At 39.0% G+C, this 18,682-nt stretch overlaps 2 long non-coding RNA genes across 2 annotated transcripts; both read left to right on the forward strand.

Annotated features, from left to right (window-relative positions):
• Positions 1-4,688: 4,688 nt before the first annotated feature.
• On the forward strand, positions 4,689-5,780 carry LOC131648233 (uncharacterized). The gene is made up of 2 exons (XR_009298076.1): positions 4,689-5,370; positions 5,495-5,780. It is a non-coding gene; the product is annotated as an uncharacterized LOC131648233 (long non-coding RNA).
• An 11,531-nt stretch (positions 5,781-17,311) lies between these two features.
• Positions 17,312-18,403, forward strand: LOC131648234 (uncharacterized). Its single transcript, XR_009298077.1, has 2 exons — positions 17,312-17,993; positions 18,118-18,403. It is a non-coding gene; the product is annotated as an uncharacterized LOC131648234 (long non-coding RNA).
• The last annotated feature ends 279 nt before the right edge of the window (positions 18,404-18,682 follow it).

The raw sequence follows: 18,682 nt of genomic DNA on the forward strand, positions 1-18,682 counted from the left end.
ATAGGGGAACCACATCTAGGGGGTTCTCCTAATCATGGGAAAAATCCCAATTATTATAGGGGCCCATAATCAAAAGATCCTATTGACTAGGGGCATTCATTATAAGATTCAATCAACATGAGTCACATCTCTAAGCAATAACAATCAGGGGCATATCTTTCAAAAATCCAAATATTGGGGCAGTTTATATCGAATTGATATCACACCATGGTTAGCCCTCCATATCCTAGAGATTGAGGGAAAACCTTTCAACTATCAATTGTTGGGACAGTGCATATCAAGTTCGTGTCATGACATGGTAAAATCCAAGAACATTTCCTTCAGATTAAGGGGCACGTATTTCAAATGTCGGGGCAATCATTACGAGGCTTGATCAAAAGTAGTTGATTCGAAATAGATCATCAAATTGAAATCATTCCAAGAGTCGTTTAATCAAGGGGCATTAAGCTGTGAATTCAAATTAAAGGGGTTAGCCATCTCAAAATGCATGCTACGATAAAACTACATCCAATCTCATGTCAAGGAAAATCTCTGCGAAGACCCAACAAACTGGGGCAAGACATACCGCGAAGGGGAAAGCTATCCCCATATTTTTACAATCCCCAATAAGTCTCTCTCCTACATGTGCAATCTTCGAGTTCAAAACCAGTATTGAGAAGTCGCGCTAGCATCACACCCCACCTTATCAAACAAACCTACAACTCCAGTGAGCTATATACGCTTTGGTTATCAACAACCTATCATTGGAGCATCATGAAAATACATATAAATCATGCATTACATACATTGGTTGATACATTACACCACACCTTTTTTAGGTAGTCTTCTTTAGGACAATTCTTACGATCCTTTCTAGGAACCTCTTCAGGCAGTCTTATCTAAGACAAATTGTCATCCTTTCCAGGAACCTCTCCAGGTGGTCTTCTTTAAGACATTCTTTTTCTAAAAGCCTTTCTAGGTAGTCTTTTCTAAGACATTCATCATCCTTTCCAGGAACCTCTTCAAGTAGTTTTCTTTAAGACATTCCTTATCCTTTTCTAAGAACCTTTTTAGGTAGTCTTTAAGACAAATTTTATCCTTTCTAAGAACCTTTTCAGGTACTCTTCTTTAAGACAAATGTTCATGTCCATTCCGGAAACCTTTTCAGGTAGTCTTATAGAAGGCATTATTTCATTACACTCGATACATCAATCAACATATGCATGAGCATTATCCGCATACATAAACATTACCATGCCGACATAAGCATAGCCATGGTATAGGGGAAAACATGAAATAAACAGATTCAGTGGGTTTAAGGAGATAAAATCTCGGGATTGCGCTGTCGCACGCTCGCGAAAAATGAACAGAGTCGCCACCAATATATTTATCCCATAAGGGAAAGGAATATCAGGAAACCTAACAAAGGAAGGAACAGGGTCTTGCGACCAGAGAATCAAGGTGCGGGAGTCGGTTACGCAAGGGGAAGGTATTAGCACCCCTCGCGCCCATCGTACTCGATGGTATCCACCTATGTTTGTTTCTATCTAAAGGGTGTGTATCTATGTCTATGTCTAAATGCGAATGAATGCAGAATGTAGGGAAAATAAAGAATTGTACTCGCACGGGCCCTACCCCGCTGCCTACGTATCCTTTTCAGGAATCAGAGTTACCGTAGCTCGGCTCACGATTTTCTGTTTGTTTTTGTGTTTTTTAGTTGGGCGGAGTTAACGCTCGCGTTCTTGCACAAGGGGACAGCCTAGGATGCAATGGAACGGAGATAACGATGCCCTTAAGAAGAAGAAAGAGATTGGTTTGTGTCTTTTAGGGTAGATGAGTGATGAACAGTACCCAATACCGGGCCACTCACCACTTTCTCTACTTTGCTTTAGTCTGAACCATTGTTAGGTGTTTTAAGTGTTTTTGGTTGTGTATTTTTTAAGGGGAATTTGTTTGCGAGTCGAATCACATAAAATGTATAATGATCGAGAAGCGGATTAGGGAATGAATCCCACTCACTTCCATCCCATTATGTAATGTTTGAGAAACAGATTAGAGAATGAATCTCACTCATTTCTCTCCCATTAACTAATGTTTGAGAAACAGATTAGGGAATGAATCCCACTCGTTTCTCTCCCATTAAGTAGTGACCGAGAAACAGATTAGGGAATGAATCCCACTCGTTTCTATGCCACTAAGTGATTGAGAAATAGATTAGGGAATGAATCCCACTCATTTCTCTATCACTTGCTTAATGTGATTCGCATCTTCCTTTTATTAATGTTTTAAGTTGAAAAGAAAAAGAATGCCAAAAGGAACTAGATCTAACATTCTAATCTATGTCATCTATACAAGTCTAAGTCCTAATGTCAAGGATACCTATCATATCTCAATTCCTCTTAGCAAAGAAGGAAGAGTCTAAGGGAACATGGCAAGCAAGAGCAAGATATAATCAAAATCAAAGCAAGAAATGAGAGGCTAAGCATGGAAACAAGAGAGAGAAGCCCCAAGTCAGTAGAAAAACAAGGGATTGAATGTCCCAAATCAAATACAAAAGCACCACGGTATCACACAAAAGTATCCACAAGAAGTTACCAAAGTATCGCATGCATCGTTACTTACCAATTAGCGGGCAAACATCAATTAATCAAAACAAAAGCAAGTGAACACATGGTCTAAGCTTGAAGTCAGTAGCAAACTCATTCATTTAGTTCCAATATCCTATGTTAATCTATATTAGTCAATTAGCATGAAGCAATACAAAACTCTAACCAAAACTAGGCACCACTAGGTTAATATTAGCTAAACGGTTTCAAATTGTGAATGAAGTTAGAAACATGCAATCAAATGGTACAAGTCAGTAGCAAATAGCCTCTACTAGATGCCTAAACAATCACAAAATCAAGCCAAGGAGTTTCACACAAAATTACGGGTCATTTGTACAAGTCACGATGCAACCGTCAACCAAAAACAAGTTATTTACATGTGAGAAAGGAAAATCAAGTAAAATGGGAAAACATGATTTAAAATTTTCAATTCCAGGTTTTAGGACCTCTAGACATCCCTAATTACATGTACAAAAAGGAACCAACGTTGTTTCATGAATACATTTCAATTTGAGAGCACAAACGTCACAATTGTCTAATGGAAACGCATGTTAATCGAATTAAACAACACTAACCAAATACCAATCAAAACAAAGAATTAGGAGTTCATCTTTTATACACAACATCATGGGTTAGTCTACAGCAATCATACAAAAATTGGTGGTTAAATTCTGATCCTAAGGTGTTAAACGAAATCACTTTGTAAAACCTAGCAAAACATGAAGGAGGATAAACGTATATGAAGAAAAGATTTATTAAAAATAGTCAAGCAAATTCTAAAAATCTACAAAAAATACCAAAAATATATACACACATATATCTATCTAAAACCTATTTTTATTCATTTTTTATTGCATGGAAAAAAAGATTTAGTGAGCAAAAATGGAGAAACAAAGCAATTGAAAACAAAACTAAAAATCTGTCAGTCAGGGGTGCATTAGCAAAAAGGATTTGAACTGAAATCTATTGCAATGGCGCGTTGGGCCTATTATTGGGGTGTGAACAGGAATTCGGACTAGTCCAGATTTTGAAACAGTTTTGCTTGATCTAATTAGTCGCAATTATTTTCAGATTAGCAACTAAACCCAATTAATCAACAATTACTCACATTAAACTCATATTAACTAACATCCTATGTCAATTATCACATTAATCTCAATTACTCAACTAATCAAGAAAATAAAAAGAGGAATTAGGGTTACGTTTTGTGATGATTCAAATCCTCTGAGCTTCTCCTCCCCCTCACTCGCAAACGAGCGGCGGCGGTACGGTGGCTCTCTCTCGATTCAACTCATTGTGCCGGTGAAAGTTTCGCGGCGGCGGAATCTCAGCCCTCTCATTGCGCAAGTCTCTCGTCTCCGTTTCGGTTCTCGAACTCTCTCGATCTCTTTCAGCTCAATCCCGTGGCTCTCTCATCTTCTCCTTGTTCGTTATTGATGATGATGATGCTGTTGCAAAGTTCTCGAAGATGCAGAATCGCAAAATCATGTGATGTCAGAGTGATGAATCACAACGATGAAGGCGAAGGTGATGTTTATCTTGAACAAATGAAGAAACAAATGAAGGATTCTGAGTTTGTTTTTTGTGATTTTTTATAGAATCGGGAGGTTGTTTGTGAAGATTGTAAAGAGTTAGCCGAAGAACTTTTTCTGTGTGAGTTTCTTGGAGAATGAAGGTGAAGATTGGAAGAGCGATTCTGTTATCATTGAAGAAGTGGAGATTGAATCGAGAGAAAACCTCTTAGCAATTCTGTTACAGGTTTTTGAGGTAAGTCATTTCTTCTCTTCTCCTTCTGAACTGTTGTTGAATGATGTATGAATGGAGTCTTTGTTCTTGAGGATGCAGAGATTGAAGGAGAACCAGATTGGTGATGAATTGGTTTGAGAATCGGTGAAGATTCTTGTTGAAGATTTTTCAGAGAAGGTTTTTGTTGAAGATGATGAAGTTGAGAGAAGATTGAGGGTGGGAGAAGAATGATGAAGATGAAAGGTGACTGAAGATTCTGGAAGCAAAGTTGCGGGGGGATTATGGTGAGGAAGTGAAAATGATGAAGGAGAGTCAAGAGAGTAGGATGCTGATGATATATAGGGGTGAAAGGTTAGTTTTCTTTCTGAATTTTCTGGTATCAATCTGTTATGCCTTCTGTTAGAGTTGTTAGTAACTTGTAACTGATAAATGCTGTTAGGAAATGCTGTTAGGTTTTTTGAATGTATTGAAGTTGGTTTGAAAAGTCAGTTAGATGGCAGTTACGATTCTGTTTTGTTGTTGGGAAGTTAGTTAGGGAAAGGTTCGGAAAACTGTGAGTTGCAATTCTGTTTTGGATGTCTGAATGAAATGTTAGTTAAAGGTTATGACAGTTAGGAATTGGATTAGTTAGGGTAGTTATGAACTGAAACGGAGTTAATTACCTGGTTTTTCTGTTTGAAAAATGTTATGGTAGTTTAGAAAAGGTTAAAAAAAGGTCAATGTATGGTGTCAGCAGAGTGTATGGATGTGAACTGTTTGAATGCTGCAGGTTCTTTGAATGTATGCACATGACTTCAAGGTGATGATATGAGATGATGATATTGTTTTGATGAGTGATTTATGACATGGACTGAATGTATGTGGACTGAAGACTCATGTGAATGATTGGCTTTAAAACTAGCAGCATAATTGGTTCTGTTTTGAATTAATAGTGCTGTATGGATGTAGATATATGGGGCTGTTTTATACATTGCAGAATTTCCCTCTTCTCTTCTTTGTGGCTGAATGTGTGCAGGTTATGGCTATGTTATCAAATGAGGTAATGCTGGCTGGCATGTTAGTAATGTGTAGTTTCAATGCAGCAGGTTGCAATGTTAATAAATGGTGAAGTTATGTTTTGATTTAGTTTGGTTTTTTCTGAATGAATTGGTTTATGTGTGCAGGGCCGTTTGGCTTGAATTGAGGCATGGATCAAATGAAGGCGGTATGGAGCACGGTCATGAGCTAAAAATGCTTTGAAGATTAGCTTAGGAATAGAATTCTAGGAATGAGATTCCATGTATTTCCTGTGTAAAATAACGGACTTTGTAATGGGTATTTGGTTCCTTTGAAATCGGTGATGATTTGAGTTATGGAAAGTTGAATGTGATTTGATGAATGGTGAAACTTTAAATGAATTTTGTAATGGTTTTTTTGTAATTGATTGGATTTATTTTGTTCTTGTTTGTAGCTTCACTTGTGATGCCATAGAACTTGGATTTTGATTTTGATAGATATTCTGAACATGAATACACTTGAATAGCGCTTGAACCATGAATGCTCGAATAGTCCTTGAATCGTGGATGAGCTTTCCATTAGAACTTCAATCTCTTTCGCAAACCAAAGACTCATGAAATGAGTGGAACTTGATTTAATGGTGAACTCAAATCTTGTAACTTTAAGCACCAAGAAATCTCATACAAAAGCTTGAGAACTTCGTTTCACCTAGATTACCAATTAAATCCGCCTCACGTATAACGAACAAATTCCAATAAACTCGCATCTACAACGACACCCCTTTTTTATTCAATTCATCAATTCAAACCAAACTCACATATTATTAGCACAAATAATGCTCCAAGTACAATGCAATCTTCTTGCGCCATGGTTCAATGATCTTGGAATCAAACCACAATTCCTTTGGTCACCCATAGGGAAACTAACCCTTAAACCCTGATTTCACACTTCGCTGTTGGAAACATCCGAAGAATTAGACTTTAATTTCAATACAAGCCTCAATCTCAATATGACGCCCTAGGCTTTCAAAATCCTTAATCCCAGTGCCAGGTTATTGATTAATGATGCATGATGTTATGTTGATGCCCTAATGGAGTATGTACATGAGATGAGAAGTCTAAGCCAGTTGGAAGTCAAAGGGTAGGACAAATTTGGGGTATGACAGCTGCCCCTATTTAATCGTCTTAAACCTGAAGGTGAGATTGGCGTTAGCCTTTCGAACATTCAAGGTAGAAGAAGATTAAATATCAAGACCTGAAATTTGTCCTGAAGAAAAGATGGTGTAAGTGTTATCCTTATTTTTATTTTGATATCTGCTGGGGAAAGAGAATTCTCTTTTTGTTTTTCCTGGTGGAAGAATCTACAGTGAGTAATGGCTGAATGGTGATAGCTTGTAACATGGTAACGGTGCCAATACAGGTTCTCAATGGAAATGGTTGTGTGGGAAAATGACTGAAAGGAGTAGATCTCGTGGCGACCTACGACTCAACATCGAGAAGATCTCGTGGTGATCAACTCGTCAATAGAAGAAAAAGGGAATAAGATCTCGTGGCGATCTATGACCCGACATCGAGAAGATCTCGTGGCGATCAACTCGTCAACAGAAGAAAAGGGAATAAGATCTCGTGGCGACCTATGGCCCAACATCGAGAGGATCTCGTGGCGATCAACTCGTCAACAGAAGAAAAAGGAATAAGATCTCGTGGCGATCTATGACCCAACATCGAGAAGATCTCGTGGCGATCAACTCGTCAACAGAAGAAAAGGGAATAAGATCTCGTGGCGACCTATGACTCAACATCGAAAGAAGATCTCGTGCGATCTCCCACACTTTAGGAGGAATAAGATCTCGTGGCGATCTATGACTCAACATCGAAAGAAGATCTCGTGCGATCTCCCACACTTTAGGAGGAATAAGATCTCGTGGCGATCTATGACTCAACATCGAAAGAAGATCTCGTGCGATCTTCCACACTTTAGGAGGAATAAGATCTCGTGGCGATCTATGACTCAACATCGAAAGAAGATCTCGTGCGATCTCCCACACTTTAGGAGGAATAAGATCTCGTGGCGATCTATGACTCAACATCGAAAGAAGATCTCGTGCGATCTCCCACACTTTAGGAGGAATAAGATCTCGTGGCGATCTATGACTCAACATCGAAAGAAGATCTCGTGCGATCTCCCACACTTTAGGAGGAATAAGATCTCGTGGCGATCTATGACTCAACATCGAAAGAAGATCTCGTGCGATCTCCCACACTTTAGGAGGAATAAGATCTCGTGGCGATCTATGACTCAACATCGAAAGAAGATCTCGTGCGATCTCCCACACTTTAGGAGGAATAAGATCTCGTGGCGATCTATGACTCAACATCGACCCGACATCAGGGGGCAAAAGAGGAATTGGGTTTGACATGGTTTGCCAGGTTGAAGATTGGTTTCTTAAAAGGGGTTGTCAGGTTAGAGTTGGGCTTTGAAAGGGTTTGCCAGGTCGGAAACTGGGCTTAAAATGTTTTCCCATACGGGGGAAGGGACCACGGAGACTAGTGACGACTAGACTCGATCAAAAAGACATAATCACGAAGACGTTGATGCTTGCGAGGCATAAGAATTACATTAATCCCTCAGGCCAAAGGCGGGGTGTAACTCCTCAAGAGTGGCAATCGTTCGAATTGCCACACACCAAGTATGGTTACTCAAACGATTGAAAAATGAGATGGGTTGAATGCCCACCCTCATTCGCACTCTAATAGGCGCGTAGCACACGGGAAATAACCACGACAAGACTAGTGACGACTAGACTTGACAAGAAGACGAAGATTTTGATGCTTGCGAAGCATAAGAATTACAATAATCCCTCAGGCCAAAGGCGGGGTGTAACTCCTCTAGAGTGGCGATCGTTCGAATTGCCACACACCAAGTATGGTCATTCAAACGATTGAAAAATGAGATGGGTTGAATGCCCACCCTCATTCGCACTCTAAATTGCACGCAGCACACGGGCAATAACCTCGGAGACAACGATTCTGACGGAGAAAGACATTGTGCCCGATTTACACTGTGGAGATAATATGAGACTTCTTTTGGGGATTGAGGATACCAGGTATTGGCACCATGGTTTGAGGAGGTTTGAAATGTAGTAGCAGATATCAATGGGAATTTGTAAGGACAACATCTATGTGGGGATGTAATATTGTCTTAATTGAGGGATGATTTGTATTATCTGGCTTATGCTTTGTTATGCATGTTTGAATTTTTCTATGGCGTAATGCTCCATCTTGATGGACATGCTACGCTTTTGAGGATGTAATGTTATATGCAATGAGTACTATATGCAGAATGCCAAATAAAGGCATTAGTGATGTAAACACCAGGGAGAATCCCCTTAGTGTTAAGGACCATGCGGAGGTGCCAATAGATATTGGACTTTGATTTGAAAGATGTACTTTTCTTTGACTTGAAGAATGATTTCTGACTTCTCACCATGTGCCACTACCTGAAGGATTTTCAGCTCGAGGAGATTCCCTCGATTCACCATGTTGGGAATGAGAAATCCAGGTAATGAGCCTTGGTTAGGGAAGTAGGACAACTCCTAGGAGAAATAAACTCCTATACTTGAGGAACAAACTCTCAGGAGAAATAAACTCCATGCTTGGGGAGAGGCCAAGGTTCTAGGAGAAATAAGCTCCTATGAATAGGGAGAGGACAATAAAACTCAGAATTGTGCCCCAAGCTTTGTGACTTATGGAGGAATTTGCCCCCAGTGGATCCTTGGAGAGATTTGTCAAATCTCGACGTAACTGCCCCAGATTGGTTGAATTTGAGAGATTCCTCGACGTGATTGCCCCAGATTGGTCAAAGCTTGAAGAGATTTATCGGCATGATTGTCCCAGATATGCTGAATTTGAGAGGTCAAACCTCGATTCAATTGCCCCTGATTAGGTACATCTTACTAGAATCCTCAAGCTTCCATTGTTTTGAAGTCAAACAAACATGGAAACAACTTTACCACGCTCAACGGAGTCTTCAAATTCTTCCTCTCAAGGTAATCAAGGAAAGCATTAACTGTTCATGCCCAACGGAGTTCTTTGGATAACTTGCCCCTTGATAATCAGTCTCTGAAACGATTAGCTTTTTACTCCACGGAGTTTTCAAGTCTTTTGTACTTTGACATGATCAAGTTACTCACTAATTCTCATCTTGAAATTTCTTTGATGTTTAAGCATATGTTTTGTATGCAAAAGGATGTTAATTCTAAGAATGATAATTCCAATGCAAAGCCTATGTTAGTCTTGAAGTTGTTTAAAACTTTTTATGAAATGAGGTTGCAACCTCTTGTGACCGAATCACTAGTTGACACAACCTCGATTTTTTTGCATACGGAAGATAAAGCAAGCATACGATACCAACATGGATATGTGTCACGCCTCATTGGGAGTCAGTTAAACGCTATCTCATCGGAGTGTGCTTTCGAAATAAACCCTAATTCAATTAGGACTTTTAAGGGTTGTAACTTGGTCGGGTTCACGGTTTTCAGAAAAAAAGGTTTTAGGCTCAAAATTATTTGGTACCCACCCCCTTCGTGATGTTCTCCATTCCTAGGTTCAATTAACTCGACATGAGTGTTCATTCCTCACAAGGAATTTGGAATGGTTGAGGAGTCAATGAGGTTTTTTTTTTTGGACATGGCAGTCACTTCATCTTGCATTTTTGGTGTCTGATCACGCGACTTTGTTCTTTTGATAAGGATTTTTATTTGGTAATCCTTGTTTTTCGCTTCTGCTTTCCCTAACTTTTGCCTGGACAAATTCTCTTGAATTTTATTTTGGAGTCCAGCGGGATGCCCTAACTTTTGCCTAAGTCACTCATTTCAAGTTTTTGACTTAGCGGGCTTTCTTTTTTTTTATTCACTTTTTGAACAAGTCGTGTGATCTTGCGTTGCTCTCGATTTGTTTGAAAAATTGTGACTGCCTCATTCTCTGATTGATGAGGGATAACCATTGTGGCATCGTCCTCTTTTAACCTCTTGATGGAATAAGGATAATCATTGCGGTTTTGACATTCCTCAGCCCTTTGAAGGATAACCCTTGTTGTATCCTTAGATGCATACTCCTTTGGTGAGTTTTGAACACTCGATCAAGTTAAATGAACACTACCCTGCCCCAAGGTTAAAATAAGGGTTTTTGTGATCAGAAAAGAAACTCCTACTTCAAGGCTCAAAGGGGTTAACGAGGGTCTATCTCCCTTATATCTCCGGTGTTTGGGGATTTAAAATAATGCCTGCACATCCTCAGTAAGGTTTTATTCAAAAGCACACAATTGGAGATTTTTGCATTTTTATCTTTCATCATTCTCCCTCAGCTTTTTGCCTAAGCAAGTGATTAGTAAAGTTGGTATCGTAATGCCAAAAACATTTTATGAGTGATAACGAATGGATTACTTCAAGACAAACATAAACAATGTATTATGATTTTTATTCAGAAATTAACAAATTTTTACATGCTAACAATGCTTAAACAAACAAATGAAAAATTACAATGAGAATGCAGTAAGAAACTAAATGGGTGTCGTTGTTGAGGAGACTTGACTCCGTCTGGACTTGTTGAGCTTGAATACTTTCTGCAGTTCCTTCCAAACACTTCAGATTACTTCAAAAGAGAACTCCAACAAAGTCACCCATGAGTCGTAAGCTTTTTCTTTTTCCTTTTTACTTTAGGGATTCGAGCAATGCGAGTGAGGCAATGCTCAAGATAAGAGTACGTCTTGCTTATCTCTCGTGCGGGAGCCCCAAGCACAGATGTTGTAGAAGTATTCCCTATCAAAAGTGGAGGAACCTTGCATGGTCATCAAATTGAGAACTTGTGGTGAAGAAGACCTTGAGAATGAGGAGCATTGTGTAGAATACTCTTGATTACCACATGAAAGAAGATTCTGGCGAAGTCACCCAAGAATTTGTAATGCTTTAGGGATTCGAGCAATGCGAATGGTGCAATGCTCAAGATAAGAGTGCGTCTTGCTTACCCCTCGTGCGGGAGCCCAAAGCATAGTTGCTAGAGTAGTAATCGCCATCATAAATGGAAAGGATCTTGCATGATTATCAAACTCAAGAGAGCTACTTGTTGCAAGGAGAATTCAAACACCGACTGAAAAACCAACCTCCACGGATACAACTGAGCATAAGAACCTTGAGAATGAGAGATGCTTCTACAAAACATTCTTGATTTCTCTTTGAAAAGATTCTGACAAAGTTGCTCGAGAATTTGTGGTGCTTTCATTATTATCATACCAATGAGTTCAAACAAAGAAGTAGTCTTCAACAAAATAGGGAGTACTGAAATGAGAATACGGAAATGAAATGATGATTGCCATAGTTGAGGAGACTTGACTCCTTCTGGGCTTATTGCTTTTTTTTTTTCTCGGAGATTTTCTGAAATTCGGGCGCTTACTCGGGCAAGAGAAATCCATTCACACACATGTTTCCTCCTTGAAGGGTTATATACTTCTCGTCAATCAATTTTTGTACTTTGGCTTTGAAAGCGTTGCAATCTTCAGTGGAGTGCCCTATTGATCCAGCGTGATACCCACATTGCACATTCGGGTCATATCCAGGTGGAAATGGACGTGGCGGAGGCTTCAGAGATTTGGGAACCACCAATGAGCTATGAACCAGATACGGCAGAAGTTTACTGTATGTCATAGGAATTTGGTCCAGAGGAGCGTTTCTTCGTCCCAAATTACTTCTAGGTGGATACTGATTCAGATGGCCTTGTTGATGTGGAACATATTGCTTTTGGGGCGAATACTGAACCAGGTGTGGTTGGATCACGTGGGGTTGTTGATGATTCAAATACTCAATCTGCTCAGGTGTTTTCCCCTTTTGACTTGGTAGTGAAACAATCGGAGATTGATAAAGTGGAAGATCTGGAATCCGGGATGGTGCATTGTGCTTCTGATTTGAAGTAGATCCGGCATAGGAGTATGGATCAACATTTCCTTCCACCACATACGGAACCTTATTGCCTTGAACAATCATACCTTCGGGGGTGAACAAAATCACTTTTGAGTCAATGAGATCTTGAACTTGATGTTTCATCGCCCTACAATTCTCAACATCATGGCCAGGTGCCCCAGAATGGAACTCGCATCGAGCATTGGCATCAAAATTGGGGGGAAGCTTTTCAGGCGTAGCCAAATCTCGTAGCTCAATCAACTGAAGTTCCAACAGGAGAGGAAGTAACTGAGCATAAGGTATCGGGATTGGATTGATAAGCCTCTGAGGTATCTTAGGCTTTTTCCCACACGTTTGGCCTCCTTGATTCGTTCTTGGGACATGAACAGATTGACGTGGAGGTAACGACATTTGAAATTGAGGGAGGGCTCCCTGAGGCATTTCATGAGTGAAAAAAGATCCTATTGGGGAGAAGGAACCAACAACTTCTGTTGCAGCAACAGGAACAACATCACCTTCCTTCCTTAATACCGTCTTCAGAACTTCCATGACCAAGCTCAATTGAGTCTTCAACTGACTATTCTCCTCTTTTAGTGTATCCTGATTACGGACCAAGTCTCGCATCTCCAACATAAGATGACCCATTTGTTCCTTCATCTCATCCATTTCCTCACAGAGTTGTTCCATAGTTGATCTTGGAGTTGTGGCGGTGAGAAGTCAAATCCGTTGTTGATCTTGGAATCTGAATAGAAATGGTCCCATAAGTCTTTGAGAGAACCATGAAATGCATGATAGTATGAATGCATGTTTCATTTATGAGAGATCCTAAAGTCTTTTCACACACTTTCATTTTTCTTTTTTTGGAATCAAAGCTTCTCTTTTTTTTTTTGTATAGAATATCTTTTCTTTCTTTTTTGCTTTTCTATTTCCTTTTCTATTACATATATTTTCTTTTCTTTTCTTTTCTCTTTTTTTTTTTGGAAATAGACTTTAGGATCTTTCATAAATGGAGTGGACAAAGCAATGATGTTATGCAATGCAAAAGCATGGGATCCTCGGTCCATATAATCTTAGTAACCACTGTACAAACTTCTGAATAACTGATACAGGTCAAATATCACAGAATCAAAGGTCCGACACCTTTCTGAATACCAGGAAGACCAATAGTCACCAACAGTACCTGTCATGTATATCCCTCCCCACTCACGGGTGTATCTAGGTCAAGGTAGGTCAAAAAAGCCAACAGAGGATTGAAAGTAGGCGTAATCATACGATATTGCCTCTTTCAACCAAGCTCTGCCCGTGGATACATGATCGGATCAATCAGACATACGTCTTCTGTCCGTCATGGCCACTCTATTCCTAGTTCCTAAGGTATCACTCATGGCCTGGGTATTGGGCCTTTTACCTCATAGAACATCCCACCCAACCTGCAAAACAGAACAGAAGACCCCAAGGAACACAGAATATAATCCATATGCATGATGTGCAAACAGAAATAAACATGATATGCAAGCAGAAAACTAAACATGCAAACATATATACAAGGTATAGACATAAAAACAAATAAACACCCAGTAAATAAACAAACAAACGCAGGCTAGGATCGACTCGCTATGGATGGACCAGCAACAGGTCTAGCAACATCCCCAGCAGAGTCGCCAGCTGTCGCACGCTCGCGAAAAATGAACAGAGTCGCCACCAATATATTTATCCCATAAGGGAAAGGAATATCAGGAAACCTAACAAAGGAAGGAACAGGGTCTTGCGACCAGAGAATCAAGGTGCGGGAGTCGGTTACGCAAGGGGAAGGTATTAGCACCCCTCGCGCCCATCGTACTCGATGGTATCCACCTATGTTTGTTTCTATCTAAAGGGTGTGTATCTATGTCTATGTCTAAATGCGAATGAATGCAGAATGTAGGGAAAATAAAGAATTGTACTCGCACGGGCCCTACCCCGCTGCCTACGTATCCTTTTCAGGAATCAGAGTTACCGTAGCTCGGCTCACGATTTTCTGTTTGTTTTTGTGTTTTTTAGTTGGGCGGAGTTAACGCTCGCGTTCTTGCACAAGGGGACAGCCTAGGATGCAATGGAACGGAGATAACGATGCCCTTAAGAAGAAGAAAGAGATTGGTTTGTGTCTTTTAGGGTAGATGAGTGATGAACAGTACCCAATACCGGGCCACTCACCACTTTCTCTACTTTGCTTTAGTCTGAACCATTGTTAGGTGTTTTAAGTGTTTTTGGTTGTGTATTTTTTAAGGGGAATTTGTTTGCGAGTCGAATCACATAAAATGTATAATGATCGAGAAGCGGATTAGGGAATGAATCCCACTCACTTCCATCCCATTATGTAATGTTTGAGAAACAGATTAGAGAATGAATCTCACTCATTTCTCTCCCATTAACTAATGTTTGAGAAACAGATTAGGGAATGAATCCCACTCGTTTCTCTCCCATTAAGTAGTGACCGAGAAACAGATTAGGGAATGAATCCCACTCGTTTCTATGCCACTAAGTGATTGAGAAATAGATTAGGGAATGAATCCCACTCATTTCTCTATCACTTGCTTAATGTGATTCGCATCTTCCTTTTATTAATGTTTTAAGTTGAAAAGAAAAAGAATGCCAAAAGGAACTAGATCTAACATTCTAATCTATGTCATCTATACAAGTCTAAGTCCTAATGTCAAGGATACCTATCATATCTCAATTCCTCTTAGCAAAGAAGGAAGAGTCTAAGGGAACATGGCAAGCAAGAGCAAGATATAATCAAAATCAAAGCAAGAAATGAGAGGCTAAGCATGGAAACAAGAGAGAGAAGCCCCAAGTCAGTAGAAAAACAAGGGATTGAATGTCCCAAATCAAATACAAAAGCACCACGGTATCACACAAAAGTATCCACAAGAAGTTACCAAAGTATCGCATGCATCGTTACTTACCAATTAGCGGGCAAACATCAATTAATCAAAACAAAAGCAAGTGAACACATGGTCTAAGCTTGAAGTCAGTAGCAAACTCATTCATTTAGTTCCAATATCCTATGTTAATCTATATTAGTCAATTAGCATGAAGCAATACAAAACTCTAACCAAAACTAGGCACCACTAGGTTAATATTAGCTAAACGGTTTCAAATTGTGAATGAAGTTAGAAACATGCAATCAAATGGTACAAGTCAGTAGCAAATAGCCTCTACTAGATGCCTAAACAATCACAAAATCAAGCCAAGGAGTTTCACACAAAATTACGGGTCATTTGTACAAGTCACGATGCAACCGTCAACCAAAAACAAGTTATTTACATGTGAGAAAGGAAAATCAAGTAAAATGGGAAAACATGATTTAAAATTTTCAATTCCAGGTTTTAGGACCTCTAGACATCCCTAATTACATGTACAAAAAGGAACCAACGTTGTTTCATGAATACATTTCAATTTGAGAGCACAAACGTCACAATTGTCTAATGGAAACGCATGTTAATCGAATTAAACAACACTAACCAAATACCAATCAAAACAAAGAATTAGGAGTTCATCTTTTATACACAACATCATGGGTTAGTCTACAGCAATCATACAAAAATTGGTGGTTAAATTCTGATCCTAAGGTGTTAAACGAAATCACTTTGTAAAACCTAGCAAAACATGAAGGAGGATAAACGTATATGAAGAAAAGATTTATTAAAAATAGTTAAGCAAATTCTAAAAATCTACAAAAAATACCAAAAATATATACACACATATATCTATCTAAAACCTATTTTTATTCATTTTTTATTGCATGGAAAAAAAGATTTAGTGAGCAAAAATGGAGAAACAAAGCAATTGAAAACAAAACTAAAAATCTGTCAGTCAGGGGTGCATTAGCAAAAAGGATTTGAACTGAAATCTATTGCAATGGCGCGTTGGGCCTATTATTGGGGTGTGAACAGGAATTCGGACTAGTCCAGATTTTGAAACAGTTTTGCTTGATCTAATTAGTCGCAATTATTTTCAGATTAGCAACTAAACCCAATTAATCAACAATTACTCACATTAAACTCATATTAACTAACATCCTATGTCAATTATCACATTAATCTCAATTACTCAACTAATCAAGAAAATAAAAAGAGGAATTAGGGTTACGTTTTGTGATGATTCAAATCCTCTGAGCTTCTCCTCCCCCTCACTCGCAAACGAGCGGCGGCGGTACGGTGGCTCTCTCTCGATTCAACTCATTGTGCCGGTGAAAGTTTCGCGGCGGCGGAATCTCAGCCCTCTCATTGCGCAAGTCTCTCGTCTCCGTTTCGGTTCTCGAACTCTCTCGATCTCTTTCAGCTCAATCCCGTGGCTCTCTCATCTTCTCCTTGTTCGTTATTGATGATGATGATGCTGTTGCAAAGTTCTCGAAGATGCAGAATCGCAAAATCATGTGATGTCAGAGTGATGAATCACAACGATGAAGGCGAAGGTGATGTTTATCTTGAACAAATGAAGAAACAAATGAAGGATTCTGAGTTTGTTTTTTGTGATTTTTTATAGAATCGGGAGGTTGTTTGTGAAGATTGTAAAGAGTTATCCGAAGAACTTTTTCTGTGTGAGTTTCTTGGAGAATGAAGGTGAAGATTGGAAGAGCGATTCTGTTATCATTGAAGAAGTGGAGATTGAATCGAGAGAAAACCTCTTAGCAATTCTGTTACAGGTTTTTGAGGTAAGTCATTTCTTCTCTTCTCCTTCTGAACTGTTGTTGAATGATGTATGAATGGAGTCTTTGTTCTTGAGGATGCAGAGATTGAAGGAGAACCAGATTGGTGATGAATTGGTTTGAGAATCGGTGAAGATTCTTGTTGAAGATTTTTCAGAGAAGGTTTTTGTTGAAGATGATGAAGTTGAGAGAAGATTGAGGGTGGGAGAAGAATGATGAAGATGAAAGGTGACTGAAGATTCTGGAAGCAAAGTTGCGGGGGGATTATGGTGAGGAAGTGAAAATGATGAAGGAGAGTCAAGAGAGTAGGATGCTGATGATATATAGGGGTGAAAGGTTAGTTTTCTTTCTGAATTTTCTGGTATCAATCTGTTATGCCTTCTGTTAGAGTTGTTAGTAACTTGTAACTGATAAATGCTGTTAGGAAATGCTGTTAGGTTTTTTGAATGTATTGAAGTTGGTTTGAAAAGTCAGTTAGATGGCAGTTACGATTCTGTTTTGTTGTTGGGAAGTTAGTTAGGGAAAGGTTCGGAAAACTGTGAGTTGCAATTCTGTTTTGGATGTCTGAATGAAATGTTAGTTAAAGGTTATGACAGTTAGGAATTGGATTAGTTAGGGTAGTTATGAACTGAAACGGAGTTAATTACCTGGTTTTTCTGTTTGAAAAATGTTATGGTAGTTTAGAAAAGGTTAAAAAAAGGTCAATGTATGGTGTCAGCAGAGTGTATGGATGTGAACTGTTTGAATGCTGCAGGTTCTTTGAATGTATGCACATGACTTCAAGGTGATGATATGAGATGATGATATTGTTTTGATGAGTGATTTATGACATGGACTGAATGTATGTGGACTGAAGACTCATGTGAATGATTGGCTTTAAAACTAGCAGCATAATTGGTTCTGTTTTGAATTAATAGTGCTGTATGGATGTAGATATATGGGGCTGTTTTATACATTGCAGAATTTCCCTCTTCTCTTCTTTGTGGCTGAATGTGTGCAGGTTATGGCTATGTTATCAAATGAGGTAATGCTGGCTGGCATGTTAGTAATGTGTAGTTTCAATGCAGCAGGTTGCAATGTTAATAAATGGTGAAGTTATGTTTTGATTTAGTTTGGTTTTTTCTGAATGAATTGGTTTATGTGTGCAGGGCCGTTTGGCTTGAATTGAGGCATGGATCAAATGAAGGCGGTATGGAGCACGGTCATGAGCTAAAAATGCTTTGAAGATTAGCTTAGGAATAGAATTCTAGGAATGAGATTCCATGTATTTCCTGTGTAAAATAACGGACTTTGTAATGGGTATTTGGTTCCTTTGAAATCGGTGATGATTTGAGTTATGGAAAGTTGAATGTGATTTGATGAATGGTGAAACTTTAAATGAATTTTGTAATGGTTTTTTTGTAATTGATTGGATTTATTTTGTTCTTGTTTGTAGCTTCACTTGTGATGCCATAGAACTTGGATTTTGATTTTGATAGATATTCTGAACATGAATACACTTGAATAGCGCTTGAACCATGAATGCTCGAATAGTCCTTGAATCGTGGATGAGCTTTCCATTAGAACTTCAATCTCTTTCGCAAACCAAAGACTCATGAAATGAGTGGAACTTGATTTAATGGTGAACTCAAATCTTGTAACTTTAAGCACCAAGAAATCTCATACAAAAGCTTGAGAACTTCGTTTCACCTAGATTACCAATTAAATCCGCCT

Source organism: Vicia villosa, linkage group LG2 (assembly GCF_029867415.1).
Source record: "Vicia villosa cultivar HV-30 ecotype Madison, WI linkage group LG2, Vvil1.0, whole genome shotgun sequence".
Lineage (NCBI taxonomy): Eukaryota > Viridiplantae > Streptophyta > Magnoliopsida > Fabales > Fabaceae > Vicia > Vicia villosa.